The sequence below is a fragment of the Rissa tridactyla genome, chromosome 3, assembly GCF_028500815.1.
Source record: "Rissa tridactyla isolate bRisTri1 chromosome 3, bRisTri1.patW.cur.20221130, whole genome shotgun sequence".
In the NCBI taxonomy this organism is placed as follows: domain Eukaryota; kingdom Metazoa; phylum Chordata; class Aves; order Charadriiformes; family Laridae; genus Rissa; species Rissa tridactyla.
The window spans coordinates 58,563,589-58,591,484 of NC_071468.1; the positions used below are offsets into that span (position 1 = coordinate 58,563,589).

The 27,896-nt window shown below is 42.5% G+C and overlaps 1 protein-coding gene across 5 annotated transcripts in view; it reads left to right on the forward strand.

Annotated features, from left to right (window-relative positions):
• TIAM2 (TIAM Rac1 associated GEF 2) overlaps nt 1–27,896 on the forward strand; it is a 177,202-nt gene that overhangs the window by 8,569 nt on the left and 140,737 nt on the right. For 4 of the 5 annotated variants that reach the window (XM_054195005.1, XM_054195008.1, XM_054195009.1 and 1 more), the window contains exons 2-3: nt 1,433–1,536; nt 24,559–24,716. The gene's annotated coding sequence lies outside the window, so the exon portion shown is untranslated. The remainder of the gene's footprint in view (nt 1–1,432; nt 1,537–24,558; nt 24,717–27,896) is intronic. The other variant, XM_054195006.1, reaches the window with a different exon arrangement.

Below are 27,896 nucleotides of genomic sequence, written 5' to 3' on the forward strand. Positions count from 1 at the left end.
TTTTGTCGGATTCGAACAGAAGTAGAAAAAAGGAAAGCTGTGCTGCTTTTGCCATTATTGAGAGAGAGAGAGACTGCACCAGGGCATCTCTTTGAAATTAAGTCAGTCTATATCTTTTGCTTTAAAACTCTGACACAGAGACATCCTTTCATCAGTAGTAAAGATTTTACCTTTTTACCTAACCTCTATTATTATGAACAAAACTATATATATTTTTTTGTTGTTGTTGCTGTTGTCTGTGGTACTGACGTGAGCATAAAACTACAGTGAAACAATGAGAGGAATATAGAACAAAATAGGAAACTTGGGACCAGTGCTTCTTTACTGCTTTATTTGGTGAGGCGTAGCTCAGGTATCGCTTACTTGCAGGGTGTTTGTTTCTTCAGTAATGAAAGGTGGATGTCAGTGTCTTCTGCCTTTCGAACGTGATGAGATATGCTTCATTTTGTAAAACAGTAGAAAACCCTCAGAAGAGTTATTGGATACATGTATTGTTTGCTCTTGCTGTTGAAGTACACAACAATTTTATCATCAGTACTGCCTAATGAAGGAAAAGAAAGATTTGGGTGTTATAGTAGCATAATCGATGCTCAACAATTAATGATAGCATCCTTAAAGTAATTCTTTCCTACATGTTGTGGTCTGTCGTAATGCTACCAAACCTGGGTCTTTGAGAAACATTTCCCTTCACTTTTTTTTACTGTTGGGAGACACCTTCTAGACATCATCTTTCTCCCCTGTATTTCTTTTGGATCCTGACAGCTTCTACATTTGGTCATGGAAAAGACATTTCCCATAGCGGAGAACTACATTAGAAAAACAAATCACCCAACAGTTGCAGTTCTCTTGTGTGACAGTTTATGGAGCAAATGCTGGCTACGCACCATTTAGAATTCTCCAAGACAAAGTACCCACACAGTGCTGCCAATTTCATTATAGAGCTACACCAGCTACTTTTAAAATTTGGTACTGTTTACATAGGAATTTCAGTTTTACTACCATACCCATCAAAAGGTTATTGTCTGCACACAGAGAGTCACTGTTTTTAGCAAATCTGCCTATAAATCTAAGTAACCAGTAATTAAATGGAAGTCTGAATACCAGGCAAGGAATAAAACTGAGGGTCTCCCTGTGGATTACTAAGTTATGCTTAGCATGGGCTGGTTTTAAGCACCAATCAGCCAAAAAAATACTGTAATTCATCATTAGGACCTACCTTTCCAATAACCCAAAAGTTAAATTTCAACAAAAGGTGAGAGATGACTCAAGGAACAAAACGGTCACCACAAAGTGATGATTTCTTTTTCCTCTCAAAGAAAGGTAGCTGGAATTGGTGCTGCTTTTCCAGTTCACAGCACACGTGGGACTAAAAGCTGGGTGCCTGGGAATGGTGTCGGGAGAAGTATGTCCAAAAGCTTTGTTGTTTTCTCAGTTACAGCATCAGCCTCGCACCGGTCCTCCACGTCTACAAGGTTTCTCCCTTCGCTCCCATTTCCGTGGCCTGAGATCCACAAGAGGACCTCAGCAGGTTGAGAGGTAGGGTACAGAGTTCACATACTATACGCATGAATTATATGTCCACAGTGTATCAGGCTTTGCCAGAATCTGTCTACAGCCAAGACATAATGTATAGCAACACTTTTTTAATGAGGAACATGCATCTGTTACACGTTTAGCAGAAGAAATTTCTGGAGCAGTGTTAAGAAAATATGCTTTGGTTTTACAGTCCCGTGCCCCTCTGTCTGTCTGTAGAGATGTCGTTTTTGAGTCAAAGACCAGACATAAGGGCTTTCAACGGCTGTAAGTCTTAAAGCTGGATAGAAGCCTGGCAGCAATACCTGCCGTAAACACGGTGTAAGTCTCATCGTCCCCTCTTCTGCTCCCCCACCCAACCTGCTAAACAGACATGCTCTTTGGAGGGTTGAGGAAGTATTTCCAAAGAAGCGCTTGAATCAAAAGGCTGTTTTTTTTAAAGAAGTCTCACGCAAATGTGTAAATTCCTAATTTTCAATAGAGAAGCTGTTGTAAAACAGTGTAATTCAAAGCTAAAGTCAAGAGTATTGCCTTAGTTAGTCTCTCATTTCAACACCTTTCACCGCCTTCAGGTGAAAAACTTTGTTGCCGTGTCAAAACATTGACACTTGAGTCAAAAAGTCGCCTGAAATGGTTTTTGTGAGCTCGATAATGGGTATGAATGGCCCCAAGATTGAAGTCAAGGCTTGAAGACAAAGCTGTGGGTGTGATGGCAGCTCCCTCTGCGTGTGGCTGTGAAGGCAGCCGGGAGTGAACTCTACCTATGTTTTGAGCCAGCACAAAGCAGTGTGAACATTGCCGGCATGTGCCAAGCCCAAGGTAATGGCACAGAGCTAAAGGTGATGTCCCTGCGGCTCAGCAGAGTTTATTAGTTTGGCCCAGAGCCATGCTAAGTGTTCAAAAGGCTTTTGGTTATCTCTGAGTGTGGGCAGGGATTCCTTGTGTCTGTTCAGAACAAGTTTGAACCTGTCGGCATCATAATCTGTAGGCATATCCTGTGAATCTGCATCTTTGATGAAAGGAAGCTGGCATCGTTTAGTATCTTGCCTCTCTTTGACTGCCTTTGAGTTTGTTAATTGATTTTTTTTTTTCTTTTTAACCTTGCAAAGGTTGTCTCACTGTGTAGAAATATTAAAAGAGGAAGAAGCAATTAGTTCCTGATTTGGTGGCCATCTGATTCCAAAACACCAGAAGATATTTTCTGGATGGTGTTTCACCTTCATCATCAAACCTTCCTTTTCGGGGCCCTGTACTCGTAGACTCACCAGTCTTCAGTATAAAGCTGCTTGGAAGCAGGGCTTCCATGTGGAAAGGTTAGGAGAGGCAAAGCCTTTGAACCTTGTCCAGTGCAATCACTCCCTTCCCCGTCTGCAACCGAGGGCTCCTTTCTCTTCCCTGCTACCTTGGTCTGGCTTGGAGAGAGCTTTTGGAGAAAGATACCATGGTATAAGCATTTTTTTCTGATGTCCATGTCTAACAATTTTGTGCTTCAGGCCCTGTCTGCTTCAGCTGTGCTTAGATAGCATGCTGCAAGTTCCTCTGGGAATGGTTGCCAATTGACCTGAAGAGGAAGAGATGTCATGGAGACCTCCTTAGCTGTACAGTGGATAGTTGCATTGAGGGAATGGTGGCTTAGAGCAAGTTACAGACAGAGGTGTCATCCTCATCAGAAGTACTAGCCAAGGGTATTTCGTTGAAGCCAACAACCAGATGATGCAGAATTCTCATCTGCCCAGGATTTCCATGACTGTCAGCTAAACAGCTGCAGAGAAGACCCCTAACAGAGTGATGGCACTGAAAATTTTCCCATGAGGCATCCTAGTTGAATGACTTGCATGAAACGGCCATGGTTTCAAGAAGAAAGAGTTTTACTTGACTTAAAGTTACCTGGGGCCTTGGTTCAACAGTGTATCTCTGGTTAGGCAGCAGAAGGCATCGTGCTGTATGTGGAGAACAGGAGGGAAGATGTGCTCTCCCTCTCCTTAAGAGGTGTTGCGGGTAATCTGCCCCTCTACTCTTGTTCAGGGTTTGTGTATGACTTTTACAGATCACTCCTCTGCAGATTTCCCCATGGTGTCTCAGCTCCCTTCTCTGGGACTACTCTGTGGAGAAGTCGGTGCATGTGCAGGTGGTAGGCACGTGTTGCCTGCACAGTACGCAGCAGCAAATGTTAGGATGAAACACAGCTGACTAAAACAAAGGTGTTTTTTAAAATAGGGGGAACGTCCTAGTCCAAACCTCCAGAACATTTAATTTAAATTTGCCTTCGGAAGATTAAGAAAGGAGCGGTGATTAAATGTGGTTCCTGCTGTCCTCCTCTCTCCCACCCAGAGTGAGAGGAGGAGGAGGTGTGTGGAGAGCCTGTGTCAACAGTGCTGGTGACTGCCATGCGGTCGTGGGGGGCAGAAAGGATCTCGGAGAGGAAATAAGGTCATTTACATGGGCTGGTGGTGTGTCCATGTGAGGAATGGGTCATCCTTGTGCCGGTTGTGTTGGGGTGGGGAGGTGCTGTAGGAGTGGGGGCAGTGGCTCCTGTGCTCAGCCTCCTGAGCTGAGAAAGCCACCCTGGTCCCATCAGCCCTGCCCAGGCAATGTCACCTTCCCCTGGCCCTCCCCATCCCAGGGTGTGACTTGGGCTGCTCACCCTGCTGGAGGAGAGCAGTTTTGCCCATTGGGAGTTGCAGCGCTGGCCTGGTTTCTTCCCAGGCTTTGGAATTGACTTTGTGTGTTGGAGCCAGGGAGCATCCCATGGGGGGTGTGCTGGCAAATCTGGAAAGTGCCCTTTGTGTAACCCCTCGTGCCCTTTGGTGCTGCTGGGGGTGGCCATTGGCCCTGACCCCTGTCTAGTCCTTAGGCGGCCGGGTCGGTCGCCTTTCCCTGGTGCTGTGGGTCACCCTCAAGTATTGAGAGCCTCCCTGGCTGGCTCCCCCATCCCACGGCTTCCCGGGAGTGCTCATCTGTGGCAGCGCCTGTCGGGTCTCATACCCCTCACCCCGAGCTGGTACGGGGGTAATCGAGCTCAAGGTGCTTTCTGTTCGGCATCTTCTTTAGCAGCAAAATAGGTCAAAGTGTGTTAAGGAAGCTGTTTCAGTATATATCAGAATACCTTGCTGTATTTTGCTTTACTAAATATTTTAAGGCTTTTACACTTTGGCCTGTGTCAGGATAAAAATAAGTACAGGACTATCAGACTTTCCCCGCAGGACAAAAATTCCATTTTCCAACCACCTCTAATTATTTCCATTCTGCTGTCTGGAAAGGATCTGGAGACAATTTAGGAAGCCAATTTACAATTGACTTGGGAAAAAATTATTTACCCTCCTGAGCCTCCTTAGATGTGCAGCCAGTGGCCTGTGATCAATAGAAAATCTCATGCTCAATGATTTTGATGCTCACAGAAGGACCTTGAGATGATGAAACTCAGCCTGGGTCCTGCTTACCTGTATGTGCAATTTTTGTAGCTATGGTAGACCAAACTGACCACTTGTTCAAGAGCTTTGTGTGGTGGGGGGAGTGCCAAAGGACCATTAAAAATGTGAAAAGGGTGGCTGTGCTTTGCAAAACACCTTGCCGTGAGGCGTACAGCATGCCATTGCCCGCTTCATTCCTGCAGGAGCTTGGGTGACCTTGCAGCTTCTGGGCCCAGCAGTGGTACCTCCAGGCAGCAGTGGGGCACATTCCGAGCTCCTGCAGTCCTGAGGGTGCTGGGTAGTAGCATCCGTAGCTCCAACAACGAAGGGAGGTACCAGGAAGGGTGCGGGTGCACCTCAGGCACCGAGCTACTGCTGCTCCCAGAGCTTTCTGTCTGATCCCTCCTCTATGGATGGATCCAGATTTTTCTTTGGCTTTTCTTACATACCAGGGCTGCATACATCATCCTGCATGCCTCTCTAATCCTATTAGGGCTGTGTTTAACTGGGGTTAGGATTTGTCACTAATGAGTGCGTTGAGGTTAGTAATTTTCAATTACACTTTTCTAACTCTCAATTAAAAAGGTGGTTGACTTTTTATATGGAGATTTAAAAAACTCTTATTTTTCATTTAGGCCGGCTGCAAATTGTAAAACGGGGACTCATGGGTGTACAGAATTAACATTCTTCAGAAATATTGTAAAAAGTATTCTTCATGGTTAACATTTAGAATTTTATTTTAAGATTTTTATGTGCTTTATGCTATGCCGGCAAATTGAAAAAATATTGGATCCTTATATGGAGAACCAACAATTTCCCACAGCTCTGCTTTTACAGTGCTGAACGCATTTCATTTTGTGTGTGATTTCCCCCAGTTGCCAACTGACTACATCATACAGTTTTTTTGGCTTATTCTTTCTGTCTTATGACCATCAGCAGATATTTTGAGTAGCATATTATAAAGCCACAGATCCTTTTTGCTGTCTTGGATTTTGCCTGTTACCGCTGGTAATGGAAAAGATTTTATTAATTCTGTGGCGTCAGTGAGCGTTTCAGACAGGGTTTCGAGGGAGCCTTTGCGCGTGACCCCAGGGCTCGGCGCTGGTTACCCTCCACGTTGGCAAAGGAGGGACGTGTCTTGACGATCTCCAGTGCGTTCTTCAAAAGTAGTGCGAGATCACTCTGGAGAGGGATGAGGAAAAAGATTGGTACTTGTAAACAGTTCAAGACGCTCTGTAAATCCTCCAGGATGATCTAAGTGTTGAAGAGACGGAGCTGAATCTGAGGTGCACTGCTGAAGTTGAGAGTAACTTGGAGGAAAGAGAAGGTGGGACCAGGTGCAGGGGGTGGCAGTAGTGGTTGTAGAGACATGGAATGTTCTTGCATGGCAAACTAGTGTTTTATGGAAAGACAGACTGACCACCAGAAATTGAGTTACAGAAATGGGGGAGGGGATAACACTGCTGGTCTGTGGCAGTTGTTGTAGGCCTACATCTGGATTATTGCCTTCGGGTCTGGGGACCGCAGCAGTAGGAAGGAACATAATATATATAAACTACTGGGCAGTTCACAGCAGTCTAAAAATTTATAGTGTTTAGGACATTGTGTGTATTTTGGAGAGATTTTGTAAGAGTAACAGATGATCGCATACGGAACACTGATTCAAGTGGATTAAACTAACAGATGAATGTGGGATAGCTAAGCTTAATGGCGATGGGGAGAGGGCTAACAAACTAATTGGCATACCTAAAGCTATAACCCCTATGCAGAAGGGGCTATTACTTCAGGCGCCGCGAGGGATTATAAATAGTAAAAATTGGAAGTAGTAAGTTTAGTAGCGACCTTAGTCTGAATAAAAGGAAGAGCATCTTCACAGTCAGATCTCATAAGTAGTAGAGCATTTCTTTGGGGAAAGAATGGGAGCCCTGTCCCTAGAGGTGTTTAAATTTAGGCTACGCAGGACATCAGAATATCCACTGCTGGGAGGCATCTCTTCACTGGCAGGGTGAGGATTGGCTGCAGCATTTGGCCGTCAGCAATGTTGTTATGATGAAATGTTTCCTAGAATGATACGCAGGGGGTTTGGGGCATAAAACATTTGGGCTTTTGTTGGTATAGTGCTGGGGGTGAAAATATCTGTGATGAATTGTCACTGTCAAATCTGTGAGCCAACATTTTTATTAGAGAACATGTCCTGCAAGATCTCCACTTGCACAGTTATCTGTGTGGAGAGGGTGTCACCCAAGGCCAGTATTGATAGATCATTCACTAAACTTTGTATTGTAAATAGCGGTATGTATTGAGGGCTAAGAGCAGATGTAAAAGGTGGCTTTTATTGCTGCTTTCAAATTTGCCTTTAGTCAATTGCTTTTGTCCTCTTGCACTTTATGAATGTTGAATCCCAGTCATACAGGAGAGGAGATATTAATTGCTATTTACTGAATTCAGATAGAGACAATTCTGAGTCAGTGGCTACTTCTTACTTGTATCAAACTGGTGTAGAAATTAATACATTCAGCCTGCCAGCTATGAAGAGTAACAAATAGGGCTGAATCATCACAAAACGTGTCTGGGTTGTCTAAAATACTTCTCTTTTACTACTCCTTTCTCTCCATCACAAGATCATCATAACAGATTTTTCCAGTTTCTGAGCCGTGCTCCACCAATAAGCCCATTTAAAGAACTGTTCCAAACCAAAGTAAATTGCTTTAAAAGAAACAAAATGTTTATTTCCTCTGATCCAAACGCTGACATTGCTTTTATTGCTTGCAGTATTTCGTGTTGCATTGGGACTCCTGTGTCATAGGGAAGACAGTCTCCCAAATAAAACATGTTTGGTAAATACTTCAAGCAGCTATGTGGAGCTAACTGGTTTTGGATCTCAGGATGGGATCTTGTCATTAACTTTTTGTTCACTTATATTCTCTACATCCTCTTGAAATAGGAGGTTCTTACAGTGCAGTTTTCTTCTTCAGCCAAAGACCTTTGTATGGGGAACTATTATGTTTTGCTTTTTCTGGTCATCTCTACAGATTTCTTTGTAAAATTGCTGTAGTCGAGGTTGTTTGTTAGTAGAAGCTGAATTCATAATACATTGTTTAATGTATTGCACTTAATATTACAATACAAGGTATTATTGATAATTTATTCATCATTGTTTTGAGTAAAGTTTTTTCCATTCATTATTGGCACTTTATTATAAGTATATATCATTGTACTTATTATTGTGTGTGTTATTGATATATACACATTTATAGTACTTATATCTAACACGTCAAATCTTGCAGAGAAAATACAGGAATGATTAAATGGTGTCCACAAAAGCTCACGGGAAGTTTATGGGGGAGTCATGTCAGTAAAGGTACAGGAAAAGTTCTCTCTACTGTATCTTATCCTGGTTTCTGCAATGCTTTCGGGACTGGTTTTGGAGTAGGAGCCATAATCTCCAGGTCTTTAAGCGCTAAACCCTTAAAAGCTCCAAGTTCGTGGTTTAGCCATGTGAGCTCTTTGCTATCACATGGATAATAGACATTCTCCGCATAAAAAGCGAGTCAACTGGAAGCATGTTTGTACTAAGCCACATCAGAGTTATCTTCTGAATGAAGGCTATATAATAGGTCCTTTAAGAGTAAATTTGTACAAAAAGGTCAGAATTTTTTTTGTTAGTTCAGATACAATTTGTCAGCTGTAGTTTCATCCCTATTAAATTTACTGTTTCATTTCATCTGAATGAATTGGAGTGTGGTTAATTTGTATGCATCTTCATATACCACTAAAAACTTCCGTATGGAATTTAGATTAGATAAGGTTCCAGGAAATGAGAACGAGCTTTAGATGTGAATGACTGTAAACATGCTTAAAGAGTCATTCTGTAAGTATTAAATAATGTTTAGAGTTAATTCTCCTGATTTTTTTTTTTCTTTTATAGAGCATAGCAAACAGTGTAATTTGAGTCCTGAAACCCAGATGCATATCACTGCAGTGCTTTGCTGCTTTGTAGTAATTCATGGGCTATGCTACTTTACGTAGCAAGGCAATAGATGCTATGCAAAAAAAAGTCAACAAAACGGAATCTCCGACACCCAGAAACCTCTGGAGAAGTTGTTTAGTGGGTGAGGATTTAGTCCCCTAGCTGGTTTGGCATTGGAAGTGATGCCTTCCACTCCAGGTTACTGCGCTGAAGGCAGGGCGCCAAGTCCCTGGAGTTCCTGCTGTGGTGAAGCCTTTTAGTCCGTCATCCTTCAGGAAGTCAATGTTGGCACTCTCTCTGTCCACATGGTAACACTGCTCTTTCTGATGCATCCTTTCATATTTTTAATTATAATAGCGGCTTTAGCTGAATGAAACTATTAAGTGAGCCCAGTATGGACCCAGTGTTAAGTATGCGACCGTTTCCAGTGACTTAGATGGTAGCAGACTTGTGCTTGGGATTATGTCCATGTTCACTAGCCTCTCTGGTTTAAAGCTTATGTGACCGAAGAATAGCAGCTTGTTATCCAGTTTAGCAGTCCCGTTTGGTTTTATGCTTATTTTGCAAAAAGAAACACATTTCACCTCAAGTGTTTTCTTGTTCTTGTGGTTGTTGATCAGTTTGTTTTTACTTTTGTAGGCAAGTAAATATTATAATTAGAAGAGACCCCTTCTTTGCTTTCTGTTTCCCAGAAACGTTTTGAACATATTAATCTCCTGAAGCTGTTAATCTATTCATCAAGCTTTCCTGATGCTTCCTTTCTTTTCCTTGATTGTGGAGGTATTTTTTGATTTTTGTTGTTAAAGCTACATGCAGTTTTATGATTCTTTGAAACCACTAAGACGGTGGCTCTCTTTGAATTAAAGTAAATTTTTCAAACGGTTGGAATGGGGTCTGGTACAAACCTCCTCATTATTTTGTAAGGTTTTTAAGAGGTTTATGTTATACTGTGTATTTACCTTGTTCTGAAATGCAAAACCATAGAGGGGGCAAATTTCTGAATTATACTCTTAATACTTCTGTTTCTGAAACATGCTCTTAGTACTTCATAAATGGCAATTAAGACAGGTTGTGAAGTGTGTGCAGCATGATCACATCAACGAGGCTGGGCTGTTTTGTTTTTGTTTGGTGGATTCATTAGCGCTTCCTGAAGTGGAATTCTGCCAGTTGCATCTCAGAAATTAGTCTAAACTTGTCAAGTAACAACGTAATAATCCCTTCAAAAGTAAGTTGCCAATCAAGGTATACTAGATTGAGTATTTTAATAACTAGAAATGATTAAATATCTAAATCATTCTAGGAATAAAGGGTCAATAATAGGATGCAAAAATTCCAAGATGTTTCTGGAAAGTAAGCGGGGAAGTATCTGAGCAGCAGTAGCAGCACTGGATGGGTCACAGATTGCGGCAGCTCATTCAAGCTCTGCAGACCAGACACTGCTGTTCTTTTACAGACGTGCGAGCTGGGACGCAGAAAGTTAAATACAACCTGGTCATGGCACTGTTGGCAAACATAAACCATTTAATACTACCGTGATTACCTAAATGCAAGATAATTAGCTGGTAAATGCACATTGGTTACTTTCTTCATTTTCAACCCCCTCAGTTCTAGAGTTTGTGTGTGTCAGGGCACTGTCACGGGAGAGGCAGAAGACCTGCCTGGTGCGTGAGGCTGGTCCTTCGGGTAAGACAAAAAAACGTTTTAAAGGAAAAGTGGGAGAGTTTTGACAAGGTGTTTATTGTTGTTGTTTAATAGGTGGAGAGAAACCTCTCGAAAGAAGTCACTGTAGCCAGTCATCCCTGATTGTTGAGTTTCTTCATAGCTGTGACACTGCAGCATGTTGTGCTCTGCCTGCAGACCAGTAACCTGAATTTCATGGGACCTGCAATAAGCAAAGCTGTGAAAGACTAGTAAACTCATGTGCCGGTTGCACTTTTCATCCCTGTTGTTTGAGACACTTAATGTGTTCTGTTTCTCCATTCCTGGACATGTTCACTGGCTGCTAAGTATTTGATGCAGTAGAAGCCTAGCAATGAGGCAGTCCGTGATGTCTTCTCAGCACATCATATTACGTTTTCTTGCCTTGGAAGTATTGCAGGCTGGCTGAATGTAGATAAACTAGGAAGGCTGGCAGTCGGAAGCCATCGTCTGATCTTTCTCTGATGTAAAGAAATTTGTGTCTAAAATAATAATAAAATCAAAATTTTTCATGTCTTCTCATAAAAGTTCAAGAAAATCAAGAACTTTTTTCCTACTGTCCTCACCTTCATTTTATATGTATATTTGCAGTGTGTGTGGAGACTTCCCCTCTGTGACTTCTAGAGTACAACTTTTGCGGAGTAGTTCATGGACTTCAGGATTTATTTTATTTTTAATAATTGTATTAATCCTTTTGGTTTTTTCTCCCCATCGCTAACGAGCTTTTAGGAAGTCTCCTGTCCCTTGATAATCCCATCAGCATTGAGCGGTTTCCAAAAGACCCCTGGGGACTTTTTCTGAATCTCCTTTCCTTTACACCCTATTGGCCATTGATACTTCATTCCTTCAAAAAAATTGGGTGGGGTGGAGGGGGGGCAGGGGGGGGAGGCAGGGGAAAGTAGTGCATTGGTGTTGCAGCTGGGTTCATCGGGCAATTTGTCAGACCGTTAAGATAACTCATAATGACGTTGACACCAATGTGTGAAAAACATTGAAATGGGAGGGACCAGGGCTCGGGTCTAACTTCAAAACAAAGTGGATTTAATTACCAGGTCTGATGCATCTTTTGCGGATGCTATAACTCGCTTTGTGGGGAAGGGATCATACAAAGTAGTTTTTCTCTGCCGTTACAGCCTGGTGTAGAGCTCCTTTAACATCAGTGGAAGTCCTTCCATCAGCCTTTTAGTGAGTGATGCCTGCTGTCGTCTTGTAACACGCAACTAGGTAAATGCTGCTTATTTTTTCGGTTGCTGTTACATAGAGATTATTGGACCGTCAGAGCTAAGATAAACATGCTGAATAGTAGTAGCAGCAGTCCTGTGCTGATACCCTGGTGCTTCCACCATGGCTTAGCCCGGGGGACGTGCAGAAGGAGTGACCGGTGGTTGTGCTGGGCTTCACCCAGCCCTCAGCCCCCTCCTCGCCCTCCTCCTGGCTGCTCTCCTCGTGTCTCCGATGCACTGCCAGCAGCAAGTCTGTTTGTTAGTCAGGGGCTGGAATGCGCAGGATGACCCGGGAACGGTAAAGTATAAAGGGAATTTAGGAGTTGAACAGGGCTGGGACCTCTCAGATTTACATTCATTTATGTGCCACTGCGGTATACATACCAAGTGTAAATGCACTCTGTGTTTAAAAGGGATTAAATGGTTAAGTTCAAAATTCCTTGAGCGCTGAGCATGGTCTAGATGGTTTATAGCTGCGAAAGCTATAAGCGTGCAAAAGGTTTACTTACAGAATTGATTTATATGTTCATTTATGTTCTTGAATATTGAGAACAGGCAAGGAATTAGCAGTGTTGCATGAGCTGCACTAGCACATTTTTCACCTTATATGGAGAATTGCCTGCCCCTTATCAGGCAGGGTCAGATTTGCTGTTATTGTCACATTCCTTAAAGTTGGAAGAAACCGTGTTTCTCTGACTAAAGAGTCAACTCGTAAGCTTATGGTTTTGTAGTTTGAATACTGTGTTTTTCATCCAGGAACTGTTGGGATGGGCAGCGCTTTTTCAGAAAAATAGTGGCATGCAAATTTTCACTGCCGTGTTGGGAGTTCATTCCCTAGCTCGGGTGGAGAAACTTAGGTGCTTGCAGGGGAAAAATGCGTTTCTGGTTGGAGTCGTGTGGAGTTCCTCCTGGCTGGCTCTTCTGGTCCTGAAGAACGCAACAGGAAGGAAGGTCTTGGGGAACGAAGGGAAAAACCTGCAAATTGTGTACCCGTGGTATTTAAGGGGGGAGGCATCGCTGCTTTGTGTTGCCTTTTTTCCTGCTAGGGTGGCTGGTGTTTGAAGCAGCCTTTTCATGGGCTTGTTTAGACGGTGACTGACAGCTGTTGGCGAAGTCATCAACCTGCTGCGGGAATAGCTACATCACAAATGCATCATCTGAGTGTCAGGGTAAATAACTGGAAAATATGGAAGGAGAAACAAATCACTTGTTTAGTCACTGGTATCTCGGATTGGAGAAGGTGGACAAAAGACTGAAAAAATACTTGAAAGATTAAGAAGATAATATACAATTTCCTTTTGTGACCTACGTTCACTGAAATACTTGCATTTGGAAGGTGGGAAATCAGTGTCAGATCTGACTTAAGTCTTTCAAACTAAAAAAAGGAATGCTTTCTGTGTGAAATATTCTGGGATTGTGGCATTCAGTAGGGCAGTACATCTCGCCTGTTGCTGCTTCTTGTTTATTCAGTATGTAGACCATTGTGAGTTTTTAGAGCGTGTGCTCCGCTGCTCTTGTAACTTGAGTTTGCATTGTGATTGTAGAGATTTTTCGATGATACTACTTGGGAAATAAAATACTTTAAAATGGTAGTGACTAGGTAGAATGATTAGAAAACCTGGCCTGAAATTGCTCTTGCTGATTTCACTTTTGTGCAGATCCAGAAGAGTTAACTGGAAAATGATACTCAGGTTTTTCTTGCTCCATAAAGGCAATGTTGGCTGTATTTTGTTGAATAATAAGACGTAAGGAAGAATTCATGAGCCTAGGAACATTTGAAGCCAACAGAAACAAACGGGTAGTTTATATGGCTAAATGCTTTGAAAAACCAACATTTGAAACATTTAGCCAAGTGGTTGCGTTGAAGTATCCATGCAATTTTGAGGGGTTAAGGCAAAAGATATGGATTTTTATTTTCTGTTTGCTTGTTGGTGGTTTTCCCATTCTTCCCCTTTTATGGCTCACCAGAAAAGAACCAGATTTCTTATCATGTATGGATATAAAAGATCTTAAACTACATATATTTATTTTTAGGACTCCACCCTTGGGCTTTGGATTTTGTGAACAGCTATTTCAGTAAATTTACATCTATATGGGGAAACTGGCAAATTGAATACTGTGCAAATCCACATTTTAAAAAAAGCAATTGCTTTTATAGAAGGTAAATGATATCATAAGAAAGCCAAGTCAAAAAGATTGCATTTTTGTTTGCTACTAAGGGAATGATCAATGCTTCCTGCTGGCTTTTGCACCCTGCAATTGGAGATTCTGGCGTGCAAATGGTTTAAATAATGCTAGGTTTTGTGACTGGTTGGCGCTGTATAATACTGGGACTGGGGTGACTTAAATATACAGAGTGTGGGCCAATCCCAAAGTCGTTTCTCAAGCAGAACACCCACTGAAATCACATTTAAGTGTCGTCAGTGGAAGTTTTGCCAAAGAAATCACTATGGATTTGACCCCAAAGTTATTACTACTAAATTTAATATGTAAGCCTTTCATTATTGTGTTTTTTAAGAATGAAGTACTCGAGTGAATCCTGGAATTCATTATAACTTTCAGATTTTACCAGGGTATTGGCCTCTTAAACTACATTTCCATCGGAAAAATTTTTTCTTCCTTTTTGTTTTTTTTCTATGTTGTTGTTGTACAAAAAGAGGTAGGAAAGATATTCTGTGGCTCAGATTAGTTTTACCTGAGACAAGCAATCTAATGAGGTGCCTAGATTAGAAGCTTGGTCTTCCAGCCTCTCCATGTGCGTGGTGGAGAGGAGCAAAATTCCCTCTGGATATGACCATTGTTGTCTTCTGGCTGTGACTCCCCCACCCACGGACCCCATTAGCTTCAGAGGTAGTGTAGGGTGCACTGATGTAACAACCCAGGGGGATGTGGTTGGTAGGCAAAGGACCTGCTGTGATTCTTGTCATGAGCCCTACGTAACTAGTTTCAAAATTCCTTCTTAGGAGTTAGTGGGTTGCCTTTTTTTTTCCTTCTTTGTTTTCTACACAGATGGTGGAGATTGGTGATGGAACTGTGTCCTTTAGTATAGAAAATCCTGTGTTGCAGTAGGACTCTTGCGAGGTTTCCAGTCTCTCTTGCACTCTTGTACGCTTTGTGTCTGTGGCTTTGGTCCCTTCCCGTGGGCTGCAGTTTCATGTTGGATCTCATGAAGTGTTTTGTGTGTCGTGGTGTGGATGGATGGATGGATTACATGGTCCACATACCCTTCAGATCAGATGTCTGCAGTGCCTGGCTGCTTGTGGTGGGATTGGCTCAACCAGATGGTCCCTTCCCAGCCTTGGATCCCAAGAGAGGGATTTTCAGCACAGAAATCTGTGCGTTTCATACCTTTATATTGTTAAAACTGCAGTAATCTTGCCTTCCCCTGTTTAAAATATGGAGGCAACAACAACAAAAATGGTGGGCCATTAGTGGTTTAAAGCTGTTATTAATATGCCTTTACATTTCCAACTGCACTATACAATATTATATATAAAATATTGTAGGTGGAGGTGGTAGGAGCACCTTTAATCATGCCTCCTAGATTCTCTAATAACATTGTATTTTCACCTGTGTTTAGTTCTTGCCAGCCTAGAGTCATTCATATGAAAAATTTCCAGTCTTTTTTCTGCTTCAGGCTGAAACCTCTTGGAAAGGTTTTCAACAGAAGAACTTCAACTGTTTTTAAAAGAATGCATTACAGCAAATTAGAGAGGTTTGTCAACTTTATTTAGCCAGCCGTTCCTTCAAAGAGTTGTTATACCTTCAGGGAGTAGAGGGGGGAGTCGGAGTGCTTTTTGCAGCCCCATAGAAATTAACCCAGATTTACCAACCTACCAGAGCTGATGAAAACTGTTATCTGCACGTGCTCAGGAGAGCAGGCTAGAGGCTTGCTGATAAAATCTTTGAATACTCCCACTTCATAAAACATGCTTCAACCCCACCAGCCTTCGTCAGTGCCTGGGGTGATAAATATGGTGGGTGGTACTTATCACCCAGCTGGGTACCACCATGGTTCCTGCTGCTTCTGCTTTGTCGGAGAAAAAGGTATCTGGGCGGTTAATAGTCTTCCAAATTCAGTAAAGCTTTATGCCAAGGCATAGTTGAGACAATAATTGAAAAGCAGTTGAAATCACTACTGTTTGTCATGGTTTCTGCTGGGGTAGAGTTGACTTTCTTACTAGCAGCTGGTAGAGTGCTATGTTTTGGATCTGGGATGAAAACAGTGTTGGTAAAACACTGCTGGCTTTAGTTGTTGCTGTGTAGTCAAGGTCTTTTCTGCTCCTCACACCTCCCCGCCAGCTAGCAGGCTTGGGGGTGCACAAAATGTTGGGAGGAGACACAGTCAGGACAGCTGACCCCAACTGACCAAAGGAACATTCCATACTATGTGATGTGTAAAGCTGGGGGAAGAAGAAGGAAGGGGGGGTAACGTTCAGAGTGATGGCATTTATCTTCCCAAGTAACCGTCATGTGTGATAGAGCCCCGCTTTCCTGGGGATGGCTGAACACCTGCCTGCCAATGGGAAGCAGTGAATGAATTCCTTGTTTTGTTTTGCTTGTGTGTGCAGCTCTTTCTTAACTTATTAAACTGTCTTCATCTGAACCCATGAGTGTTTTCTCACTTTTACTCTTCCGATTGTCTTCCCCATCTGAACTGGGGGGAGTGAGCGAGCGGCTGTGTGGTGCTAGTTGCCGGCTGGGGCTAAACCGTAACACTATTATAATAGTCATCATTCATGCAGTTAATTTCTGATGAAACTGGGAGTAGAATTTATACTGTGGTCCATATACCACTCTCAGGAGTGCCTAGAATGAAAGGTGTGATGCCTGAAACTTGGGAAAAATAACTTTCTGTCTTCTATCTTTCTTTCTCCCGGATTGCAGGGAGGCTCTAGTACTGCCAGGTTTTAGGATTTAATGACAATTCTTTGTTATTTTAAAGTCACAAGTCTTGGAGTCATGACTTCCATAGAGGGGATGGATCTATCTATTTTATTTAAAAATAGCTAAGCATGAAAATACTACTGGGATGTTTTATGAAGGTTGAAATAAAACCACAAAATCAAAAATCTAATGTATGTTATCTTTAAGCTGCTGAAGAAATCAGGATAACGAGGTCAGGTCTGAGTCATTCTGCAGGGTGGGAATGAAGTTGCTGCTGATATGTCAGCATCACTCTAGTTGGAGACTAAAGGCTTCGTGTGGTTTGGGTTCCCTCCTCCCACGTTCCTCTTGTTCTTTCACATTTATAATGGCATTGATAACTCTTGCTTCTCACTATCTTAAGCTCTTTTAAAATATTCAGCTTGCTCAGAAGACACAAAATAATCCTCCTAGTGATAAGTGCTTCAGATATTTGATACCTGAAAGGCACCAGGAGCTTTTCTGGAAGGGATGGTTTATATTTGGGCAGGTGAGGTGAAAAGGGAGAGGGAAGCACTTACCAGCCTCTAGTGTTGGCCAAGTTAGTGGGCTGAGGATTGCAATGAATAGGTAATTGCTTGCTGAGTATAAATGATTAGGTTGCTGTTACAATCTTTCTGCTAATCTCTCGTGTTAACCATGATGAAGAATGATGTCTTGTCACCCTTCAGATTCGCATTCATGTTTCACACCCAAAGGTGAATGTTACCATGGATGTCCTAGCAGCAGTCATGATATACCATTGAGTATTTTCAGCCTATTCAGGCTATTAGGATATTCTGTAACAGTTGTTCCTTAGCAGTAAGACTGCTCGTCTCAAAGCACGCTCCCATCAACAAAAATGCCACTAACTGAAACTTGTGTTAGTGGAAATGTTATCATCAGCGACAACTTTATGCTTTTAATTTGGGAAAAAAAACAGAGGGGTTGTAGAGAGAACTAAAACAATTAAGCAGTTGCAGGCCCTGTGTTATAAAATCCTACATAAGACTTAATCAGTGTGGCAAATTATAGGTTTGTTTGCCTGGCAGCTGGAGTTAATGGTGGGTGACTTCCCAGGGAGTTTGGGTGCTGAGGTAAGAAGGAGGAACTCCAGTGTTTGCCTTAAATGTTTATCCTGACGTGCTGAATTTTTCACAAATATATTTAGGCAAAAGGACAGAATTTTGGCCTACATTTGAGGTTAATCTTTTGAAGTCGTTTTTTCCCACCACTTCTGTGGTTTTTAATCAATTATGAAGGCCCTGATGAAAATGCAGAATTAAAATACCAGGCTATTTTCTTGTACTAAAAAATTATACAAGATGAATGTGCTAGAAAAGGGAAAATAAAGTACTTGGAAAAAATATAAGATGAGGCAGTATATTCTGAAGCATTTCTTACAGCATGGTATCTAGAAAATGTAGATATTTAAGTGTCAAATTTGGTACCTGCCACCAAATGTGAGCAACGACCTGTTGATAATGTTGCCAGCTTTGTGGAAGTCTGAGGCTCACCTTTCTACATGCAACTGTTTTTGGCTTTCTTTGTTAGCTTCCTGAAGAATTTCACAGAAATAATCTCTAACTTTTTTTTTTCTGCAGACGGTTTTAATTTCTCTTGAAATTTTGCTTAGGAAATGAAGAGCTTTTTTTTTTTTTAATATATTTTTCTGGCCCTGAACAGTAGCGCTGTTTGTGGGTCTTTCCTGGGGTATCCAGCCTGAGCTCTGACAGAGAATAACGCTGCTGTTGCTTTAAGCCTGCAGTGTTGCTTTATATAGATATGGCCTGGTTTATAGTGTGGCTTTAAATATACAATGAGAGTTCATCTCCATTTCAGAAAAGGTTTATGACTGATCACTGCCTGGCTAGGAATGTTTATTTTCTTAAGTTGCTTCACTGCAAAAATGTTTTGAAATTGAGAGTCCCAAGCTGGTGATGGGGCCTCACTTGCACTCCCTGCAGACCTAATCCCTTCACCACTGGAAAGCTGTGGGTTTGTGATGGACCTCACGTAGTTCAGGCTCAGTTCTGGTATTTCTGTGTCCCTTCCCTGTTGGTCACCCTGTTAAGTCTGTGGCATTGAACTGATCTATGGGTGTTGGCAAAACCATCAGAAGCCTCAGTAGGATTTAATTATCGTCCTTTATTTATTCTAATTTAATTATGTCCTTTGCAATAACATAGCCTTATTGTCTTTTCTCCATAACTTGATGATAAAATAACTTTGAAATAAACAATACATAATGGCAACAGAGAAGGGATTCACAGAGGATTGATTCTGGACACTCTTAAAATGGCATGCTGGTGTAGGATCAGCTTTCTCCTTCACCTTCTGTTGATGCCACTTATTGATTATGTATTAAGTTGACAGAGGCCAATGGAAAAATCCTTTCTAACCACGTACCATAAGTTCTGTGGGACTGTGGTGTGTCCTGCATGGTGGCTTGTGCTTTGAAAGTGAATAAATAATGCCAAGTACAGGAAGAAGCATATGCAGGAGAAGGGCATGTAATTTAGGATTTGGAAGAGAAAGCCCCACTCCTCCCTCCCTGCCCTGCTTTGCCTGGCTGTCCACTATGCCCCATGTCTGCCTTCCTAATGTCACTTTCTGGTGACCAGGAGAAGTATTGGGCTGCTCCTATACACAGAGCTGAGCCACCAGCTATACCTCCCACCTTGCAGGGGACCTTCCTGGACAAAGGGAGACAGAGCAGGGAGGTTATTTGCTTGAAATCACCTGGGGATCAGCCATTCTGTCCCTAGACTTGTGTGAAGGAGATGGCCTCCCCCTTGGTCACAGGGCAGTGGGCAAGAAGAAGGCCATGCTGTGGGGATGCTTTCTATTTGTGTGTAGGGACCAGGAGGGGATTTTCATGGGAAGATAAAAGTTAGCGAGTTCTTCTTGTTGTTCAGGGCATCAGGAGACAGAATTGTGACCCTAAGGGCAGGTGAAGCATGAGCTTTGCCAGACTAAGGGCAGCGTGAGTTGTGGTGCACAGATACAGTCAAGGAAGGCTTACCCATTTGTCAGGGGCGAAAGGCTCGTGATCAAGCTGAAACAGGAAAAAAATTGATGAGAGCTTAAAAAAGAGTGAGGAAACCTTTAAATGAGGTTTTGTCTTTGATCGTCTTCCTAGGTGGGACACTGAAACTACTCGCTGGATGGGAGTATACCTGGTTTCAGTTGTGGTATGTACATAACGCTGTGTACATTCCTGTCAAGTATCAGTGTCATCCTTCATTGCTCACCTGAGCCAACTAATTCATGACTGCAGTTCTTTGGCAGGGATTTGCAAATGCATGTTGAACCTCTGGCCTGGGTTTGTTTATTTTGTAAAAACACAATAATTCAAAAAAAATTATACAGGTGGCTGTGAAATCCAAGGCAAGAATACGTAGGACTTCCTAAAGAATAAAGTAAAATAAAAAACAACTCAGAAGTTTAACACTGAAAGTTTGTTTTTTTGTTGTTGTTATGTTGTGGTTCTTTTATTTTGAAGTTAAGTAAAGAGGAAAGCAGTTTAATGCAGAACTAATTAATGCACATTTCTCTGGGGTGGAGTGATCTCTGTTCAGTCACACCTTCTCCACAGTAACTCAAGTGGATTAATCAATGATCATCTTCCTAATTAAACTGCTGAGTAGAGAGTTAGAGGCTTTAGATGATGATCCTTAGTTTTATGTAGAATCAGTGAATTAAAGGTAAGTAATGTGAGCAAGATGTTCCTTTTTTGATAGGATTTGTCAAAGGTTAGGAAGAAGGTCAGCGTTTGTGTTCATGTGCTGCCTCTGAAATGTACATCATCAACAAAAATTTAAAAAAACAACCTTTCGAGTGCTTTCAGAAATATATTCTGAAAATAGGAGGAAAGGTAGGGAAAGAAGTGCTTTGGATACTGGCTTGGCTCAGTTCTGCATCTGTGACAGAGCAGTTAGGGTAGATCCTGAAACTCTGCTCAGGAATGTGAAGTTTCCCAAAACAAACCCCCAGGCATGGGGAAGCAAAGTCCTTGTGCAGACGGCTTCTGCCTTCTGGGCAGAGCTGCCCACGGTGGCACAGCCCTGCCTTGGCGGGCTGGCCGGACGGAGGCACTCATTAAATGGTCCCTTCCTGCTGACCAGAGGGTTCACTTGCCCATGAGTAGCACTGGAGAGCTGTCTGCAGTGCAGTTTATAGGAGGGCACTGTGCTGTCATTAGTTTGGCTACAAGCATCTAACCCTCCTGGGCAACCAGACGAACACCACACCTCTCTGCTTGCTTCTTGCCAGACCTGTTGAGGTTTGGTAGCATCTCATACCTCCCTTTCGACGCGGGAGATGTACTACAGCTGAAATGAGTTGGAGGTGTTTGTAGAGTTGTGTTCCCGAATTGCTCAGCACCTGGTCATTGTACACTGGCTTTAACCAGGGGCTATAGTTTGTACTGAAGATGTCTGGTAATCCAGCAAAAAAAAAACCAAGCCCAAAATAACAACAGTTTGTGTCTGCTCCCTGCTTGTGCAGGTGGCACATACCGTGTGTTTGTACAGCCTTCCCCAGAGAGCAATTGAGGAACTACATCTGTGACTTGAATCTTGCTATTGAGTGTACAATGTACTTTATGGTAGAAGTGGAAGGGTCCATAGTATCTTTGGACTAATGTATTTACTTCACTGCCACAAGTCATTTGTTGGGGTTTATTTTTGTGTACCCCCCTAGTCAGCAGGCAAATGAGAATATAAGATTAATGACAAACTGAAGTTCTGGTACCATAGCACTTACTGTCTAATCTATTCTGTGAAGACATTCACAGCTATGCCTACCTCTCTGTCCTTAACTAAATGGCAGAGCCTATGGTGTTTGCCATGTATACTGCACAGAATTTTGTCATTGTTAGTATACAGGAGGCTAGAATCTCAGTCTGGGATGCATGAGATTTATGTGACTGTTCCTTTAGTATAGCAGTTCTTTTGTCTTTTGATTAATACTTTCTCTTTTTTACCCTTCTCCCTTTTTTTTTTTTGATGCGTGAAGATTTTTTCAGATTGATCCCTTCAGAAGTGCTTTGCCCTTGGTAGAAGTTTGATGAGAATCCTTGGTATTAAAAGACTTGTTTTAGGAAAAGGGAAAGAGGAGTGTTGTAAGATCACTGATCTTACCTGTTTCCTCCTAGTCTGCTATAAAAAGATGAATATATATCTTTTATATATATAAAAAAAGATGCTTGAATGGGTAAAGCTCTGTATGTATGTAGCAACATCCTACTCTTTATTTGGAGGCCTTTAGATTTTCCTTATGTTAAGCCTTATTATTCAGGGCTGCACAGCTAGGAGGAAACGGGTATCACAGAGCTGGCAGAGCATTGCTGGGAAGTTTGTATTCACCATGGCAAACTTCCTTCAACATTTGATGGACCGTTTGCAGGGGAGCATCGTGACCTCCCTGGGAGGTAGCTTGCTGGGAGTGCTGGAAGCTCTTCAGAAAATCTGGCCCTCTTCCCTGGCCGGGAAGTTTTCTTCAAACAGAGCAGGATATTGTCCTTAAGAAGTCTCTGAGTTAAGACCTGACTGGTAGGGAGCTGTTGTATTACTTTGCCATAAATCAGTTCTTTTATATCAAAAGTAGTACAGCATCTGCCTGCTATAAACAGTGTGCTCTCATTTCTGCTGTTCTTGCCCAGACTGAAGTGTTTTAGCTGTACATTTACAAATCTGGGATGACTGAGTGTTAGTACCGTGAGGTCACCATGGCTGTAATTAGCCAACAGCCAGCTGCGTTTCCCCTATAGTTATGGGCCAGCAAAAATCCAGGGGAGTCAGGTTTGCCCATGAGGGCAGTGTTTAACTCTACATTGTTGAAATTACATGTGTACACTGACACGAGCCTCGCATTTAGCGTCATACTAGGTCTCACTCTGTGTCTGTCAAAGCATCAGCAAAGAAGCCCTGCCTGCAAAGAGCTGAAAAATGTGGTTCCAGCAGCACAGGGAAAATGCCCGAGCAGCTCTCTGCAGTGAGCTGGAACACGGGAAGAAAAAGGGCACTTCTCAGTTCAGGGTTTTCGCCATCATGCGGGTGAGAGCAAGCTACTGTCCAAGTCTTTTGAGTCTTAGCTGCTGGTGTTGGGGAGCTGGGGGGACCGTGGTGAAGGAAGCACTGTGTCTCTGAGGAGCGGAGCCGTGCTGTGCCATTGGGTAGGAAAAAGTAAGTATGACAAAAAATACACATCAGGCATGGCAGCGGGGCTATAAACTTTGCGTCAGAAAGGATCACCTGAATGCCATCGCCGTGGCACTCGCAGCCCTGCCCTGCAGCGCTTGGCTCTGTGTCTCTTGCAGCGATGATGAGGAGAGTTTTGGTGGTCTGAATGTTCTGCGTAGATAGATGCATGCCCTTCCCCACCAGCAAAGCGAGTCTCTATTTTGTATTTGGAACTTTACAAGTGGTTTTATGGTAACAACTAAGGAAAATAGTACTTGCACCTTATTACTCACATTTCCTTTTGGGTGTAACTTGCAGCCTGATACTACTCTTTACTTTGCTGGCCCATTGTTGATTTGTCCCTTCTGGGTGGTTTTGCAGCTTGTATTATTTGCTATTTTGTCTGTGTTTTTGTTTTAATGGGACAGCCTTCTTTTTTGGTGAAGTCGGTTTGCAATTTTTCTCTAATTCTACCGAGTAATCTTTTAAAAAGAAAACTTCTGGTACTATGTTGCCCTATTTGTATGCTTGACAGCTTTAGATGGAGGAGTAACCCCTAGTTTCTATTTTACATGTTTACATGGAACAGTTGACAATCCGTTTTGTTGTATACTGACTCCATCACCAGGCTTTTCAGTGAGATCTGCCTTTTGAAGCATGAGTACGATATAATTCTTGTGTTAGTTTTAATTCTGTGGTATGTCAGTTTAACTGTTGTAGAAATAAGAGTATTTTTATGACAAGGTGCTGTGTGCCGTGAAGAAGCTGTTAAAAATCAGCCGTGCCAATTTAAACATCACAGAAAATATTGTAATACAATCTGACGCTTTGCAGCATGAAAACGACAGACTTTTGTAGAGCATGAAGTTCTCCTTGCCAGATTTTGGGAGCTCAGTGAGACACCAGCTTCAGTCAATCCACATTAAACAAGAAGAGCGGTTTATGTCTTCTGTCTTGCCATTTTCAGGTGGTGTGGGCGAAAGAGCAGCTGGTTACTCCGTATCAGTCTGCTCAAAAGCAGTAGCCCTTCAAAGCCTGGCACAGCTGGTGCAAGAAAACTTCCATGGGAGATCTTTGTAGCTGATGCGTGGATATTTTGTAGAGGTCCTGGCTGGGATTTGATAGCCTGTCCAGGCCTGGGATGCAAGGAGCTTTAAATAAGAACATATGGGAACAGACCTGAAGGTGCTTTTGAGTGGATTGCAGTCCTTTTGTGGTGCAGGCACCATTTGTGGTCAATGCCACCGCTGTAGAAAAGGGCTGGTGGTGGTGCTGGTCCCTTTCCAAGCTGCCTTTCCTGGTTGTGTGTTTCCCAGATGGAAACCTGGACAGCTTAAGAAAAAGTCCTCTTGAAGCACGTGTTTGTAATGCGTTGCGTTACCGGTTTCTAACTTCCCTTTGTATACAGAGAGAAGGTTTTAGCCGCTGCGCAGGAGCGGTCCGCGCAGAACGCATGAGTGAGGTATGAATTGAGTGGGGATGTTTCCAGCTGCTTTTTTTTTTTTTTTTTTGCAGGCGAATTGTTGGCTTTGCATGGGAGAGGTCAATGATTTCCTTGGCAGTGGTTCAGAACGAAACCTATTTCTAATGTGTCTGGGGATACATGTGTTAACAAAACAGTTTTTGTTTTTCAGATTGCCAGTGCTACGAAAATAGAGGCTTCCAGAAAAAAAGTCTTCAGCTGGTGAAGCAGCAAGGGCAGTGCTGAGAATACACCCCACCCACCCTCCCTGCTTTCACCCCAGGATGCCAAGGGAAACGAGGCATGCGGAGAGCAATTAAATTATGCAAGGTTGGTTTGTTTGTTTTTATTTTGTCCATTTGTTTATTTCTGAATGTATAAACTGGATTATGAAACAGTTATAGGCCAAGGTCCAGATACAACCAGCTTAAAACTCACTTTAGTCCCTGGATCTTAACATTTCATATTGGCTGGGTGCCTTTGAGGTTTTGGAGTCAACCGATAGCGAACACCAGCACTGGGGGGAACGCAGGCTATCTGAATTGTTTCTCTCAAGGCATTCATCCAACTCTTAATGCCTCTGACTTCAAAATAGATTGTATTTACAAAACTTCAGTCCAGACGAGCATCCAAATCTGTAAATAGCATAGATGCAGTTTTCTATACTTAACTTAAGGAGGGAGAGGGAGGGGTTTAGGCTTTTTACTGCCCAGCTATTAAGAGTGTTATGATGTGGTAGATGTCTGCCTATCAAAGGAGAGGGAAGGGATGAGCAGTTTCTGGTGTAGACTGCATCATTCCAGAATTAGACAGAAAATTACCAGCAAAGAGATGCCCTGCTCCTGATGTCTCACTGTCCCGAAAGGACAGAGCAGTGTTAAAGTTTGGTTCCAGTGATCATCAGATGTCTTTCTCCTGTAGTCACATACCTTCTGGTGGCATATGAGAGAGAGAGAGATGCTTTGGTTGAGGGCTTGAAAGACCTGTGCAACTGAGTTTATGGGAGGGCAGGTTTCCTCCACCCCCTTTAGTTTTGTCATGTGAAATGAAGGGGTTGTTTTAGAGATTTTAAGACTTAATCATGACGCTTTATAAAAGGGTGATGAGAAAGTGTTTCTTCAACTTTTCATTATTTTTAAGTGCTTCAGCATTGTTTGCTATTATTAGTTGAAGAACCTCACATTGTTGTGAATACTGTGCTGTCTGCTACACCGTGTGTGCCACTAGTTAACACAAAATTCCAGACATGTTTGGGCTTTGTAGCAGGAGTCCACTCCACAACCCTAACAAAGCCACCTTTTAGGAAGTTCAGGCCTATTGGCAGTCCTGCACATCACAGAGACCTAGGGAGAGGGTTGGACCTGAACACATCCAGCTCATCCTCATTCCCCGGGAGTTTGCCTGATGCGATCTTAAATGCATCCACTGGCGAGGGCTGCAATTTCAGAGGGATTTGGTCTCATATTGTGCTAGGACGGGATTGCTTTTCTTGCCTGATGAAATACTTTGGGGGAAAATTGTGCTGAAAAAACCAAGGGAACTCTCCAAGTTGCAGGTTTTACTCTGAGTGACAAACACCAGGCAGGTGACTTTTAGACCTGATTATTATATGATATTCAAACAGTCAAAAAAATTAAAAAAACCATATATATTCAGTTTATTTTGTAACCCACTCATCTCTTTTAATATCTCTTATAATATATATAATATAGTGTATATGTATTATATATTTATAAAATATATATACTCTAGACGTGTTATTTATTAAATATAATGGAGCATTGCTACATTTTGTGATGACTTTAGAGTTCTGCCACTTGAAAGGAACTTAGGGCACCGGTGCCACAGAAGTAAACAAGCACAAGCTCTGCATTTGCTGTTCTTTGGTTAGTAAAGTATTTGACCTATTCTTTTCTAAAACAGACAGGTTATTTTTAATACTAGCTTATACACTCAGAATATATTATAAAATGAAAAAAGATTTGCGGGAATGATCGGTGTTACGTTGAACATGATTACAACAGTCTAGAAGCTCTTCCAAATTTTGGAGTTTTCCCTCCTCAAAAAAGTAAATTAATACAAACGAACAACCCCAAAATAGTCAACTCCTAACTGATTTTGATAAAAGGACAGCCGTGATGCTGTGCCATTGTGACTGATACAACTAGACTTACTGTTCTGGTGTGTTGTGCCATGCTCTGTTGCCTCAGGTTTAAAGTGTCACTGAGATTTTATATACTGCAGCACTCAAGCAGTCTCAGTTTCTCGTGTTAGCCAACTTATAGGGCGCTTGGGGTTTTTTTTGGGGGGGGGTTTGTTTGATCTGGAAGTATTGGACCTGATCCTAAAGTTTAATGAAACTAATGTGTGTTGGGGGATTGGGCCCACAACCATCAGAGCCTGCTGGTGGTTCTTTGCCGTGTTTCAGTGCTGTGGGCTAGATGCGCTATTTATTGCCTTGCAAGTTCTTCAGCTTTTAGCAGTCAGTATGTTTTGTTTCTTATTGATTGTGATCGCCTACAGCTTTCCAAAAAGCAGTGAAAACCCAGAGTGAGTTTGTCAGTGGCAGGAGGTGATTTTGAGAACCATGTGAAGACATGGAAGAGAAAATTACGGCACACAAATTCCTCATGATAAACATACCAAGAGCATCCTAAAATTATAAAGCAGTGTAGTGCATTAAAGCATTAATTTGCATTTTGGCTAAGGCGTAGCTGCATTTTTGAACTATCCCTTTAATTCTGCTCTGTTAATTACCTGCTGGCCAGTTCCTGGGGTGGAAGCAGCAGGAGCTACGCCTGCAGCAGTTCCCTGACGTAGTGGTTTCTGTCAGACAGGGCAGTGGGACTCCTAAGGTTACTTCGAAACCTGGGGTCTCCTGCTGTAGACCAGCAGACAGACTTGAACAGGAATCTAATTAAAAAGTCCAAGATGTTGAATAAAGCTCACAAGTGCCATCTGTTCAGTTTTACAACCTGAAATTACTCGGTGAATCACAGTAACAAGTTTGATTGTTCCTGTGTTTGCGTTGTAGCTGAATTTCGTTACGGCAGCCAGCCTGCACAAGCAGAGTTGTGCAGACTCTGTTAGTGCTAATAACCGCATGGATTTCATTAAGCATTCCAGCAAAGTATGTTCTGGAGATAGCGGTGGTTTAAAAACTAATCTCATGAGGAAGGCATTGATACCCTGCAAGCCCTGTGCTGATTTACCAGCTCAGACCATGCTTGGAAGGGGCACCGCATGCTGGGCATGAAGAAGAAACCTGGCAAGGCACCCTTCCTCGGGCTCTGCAGGAGCAAACCCTTCCTGGCTGGCTGGAGTTCCTGCTGGAAGGAGGCACGTGGGTCGTCCCCTTTTCAGGGCAGTGGACTCTGGTTCCCCAGGTCCGAGGGCTTCTGGGTCATGCAACCAAAGAACCTGCTTGCTGCACGTTGCACATAGGCTTCGAAGCATCACTCTACCTTTGGGCACCACTCAGAAGACACAAGCATGGATGCCCATACTACA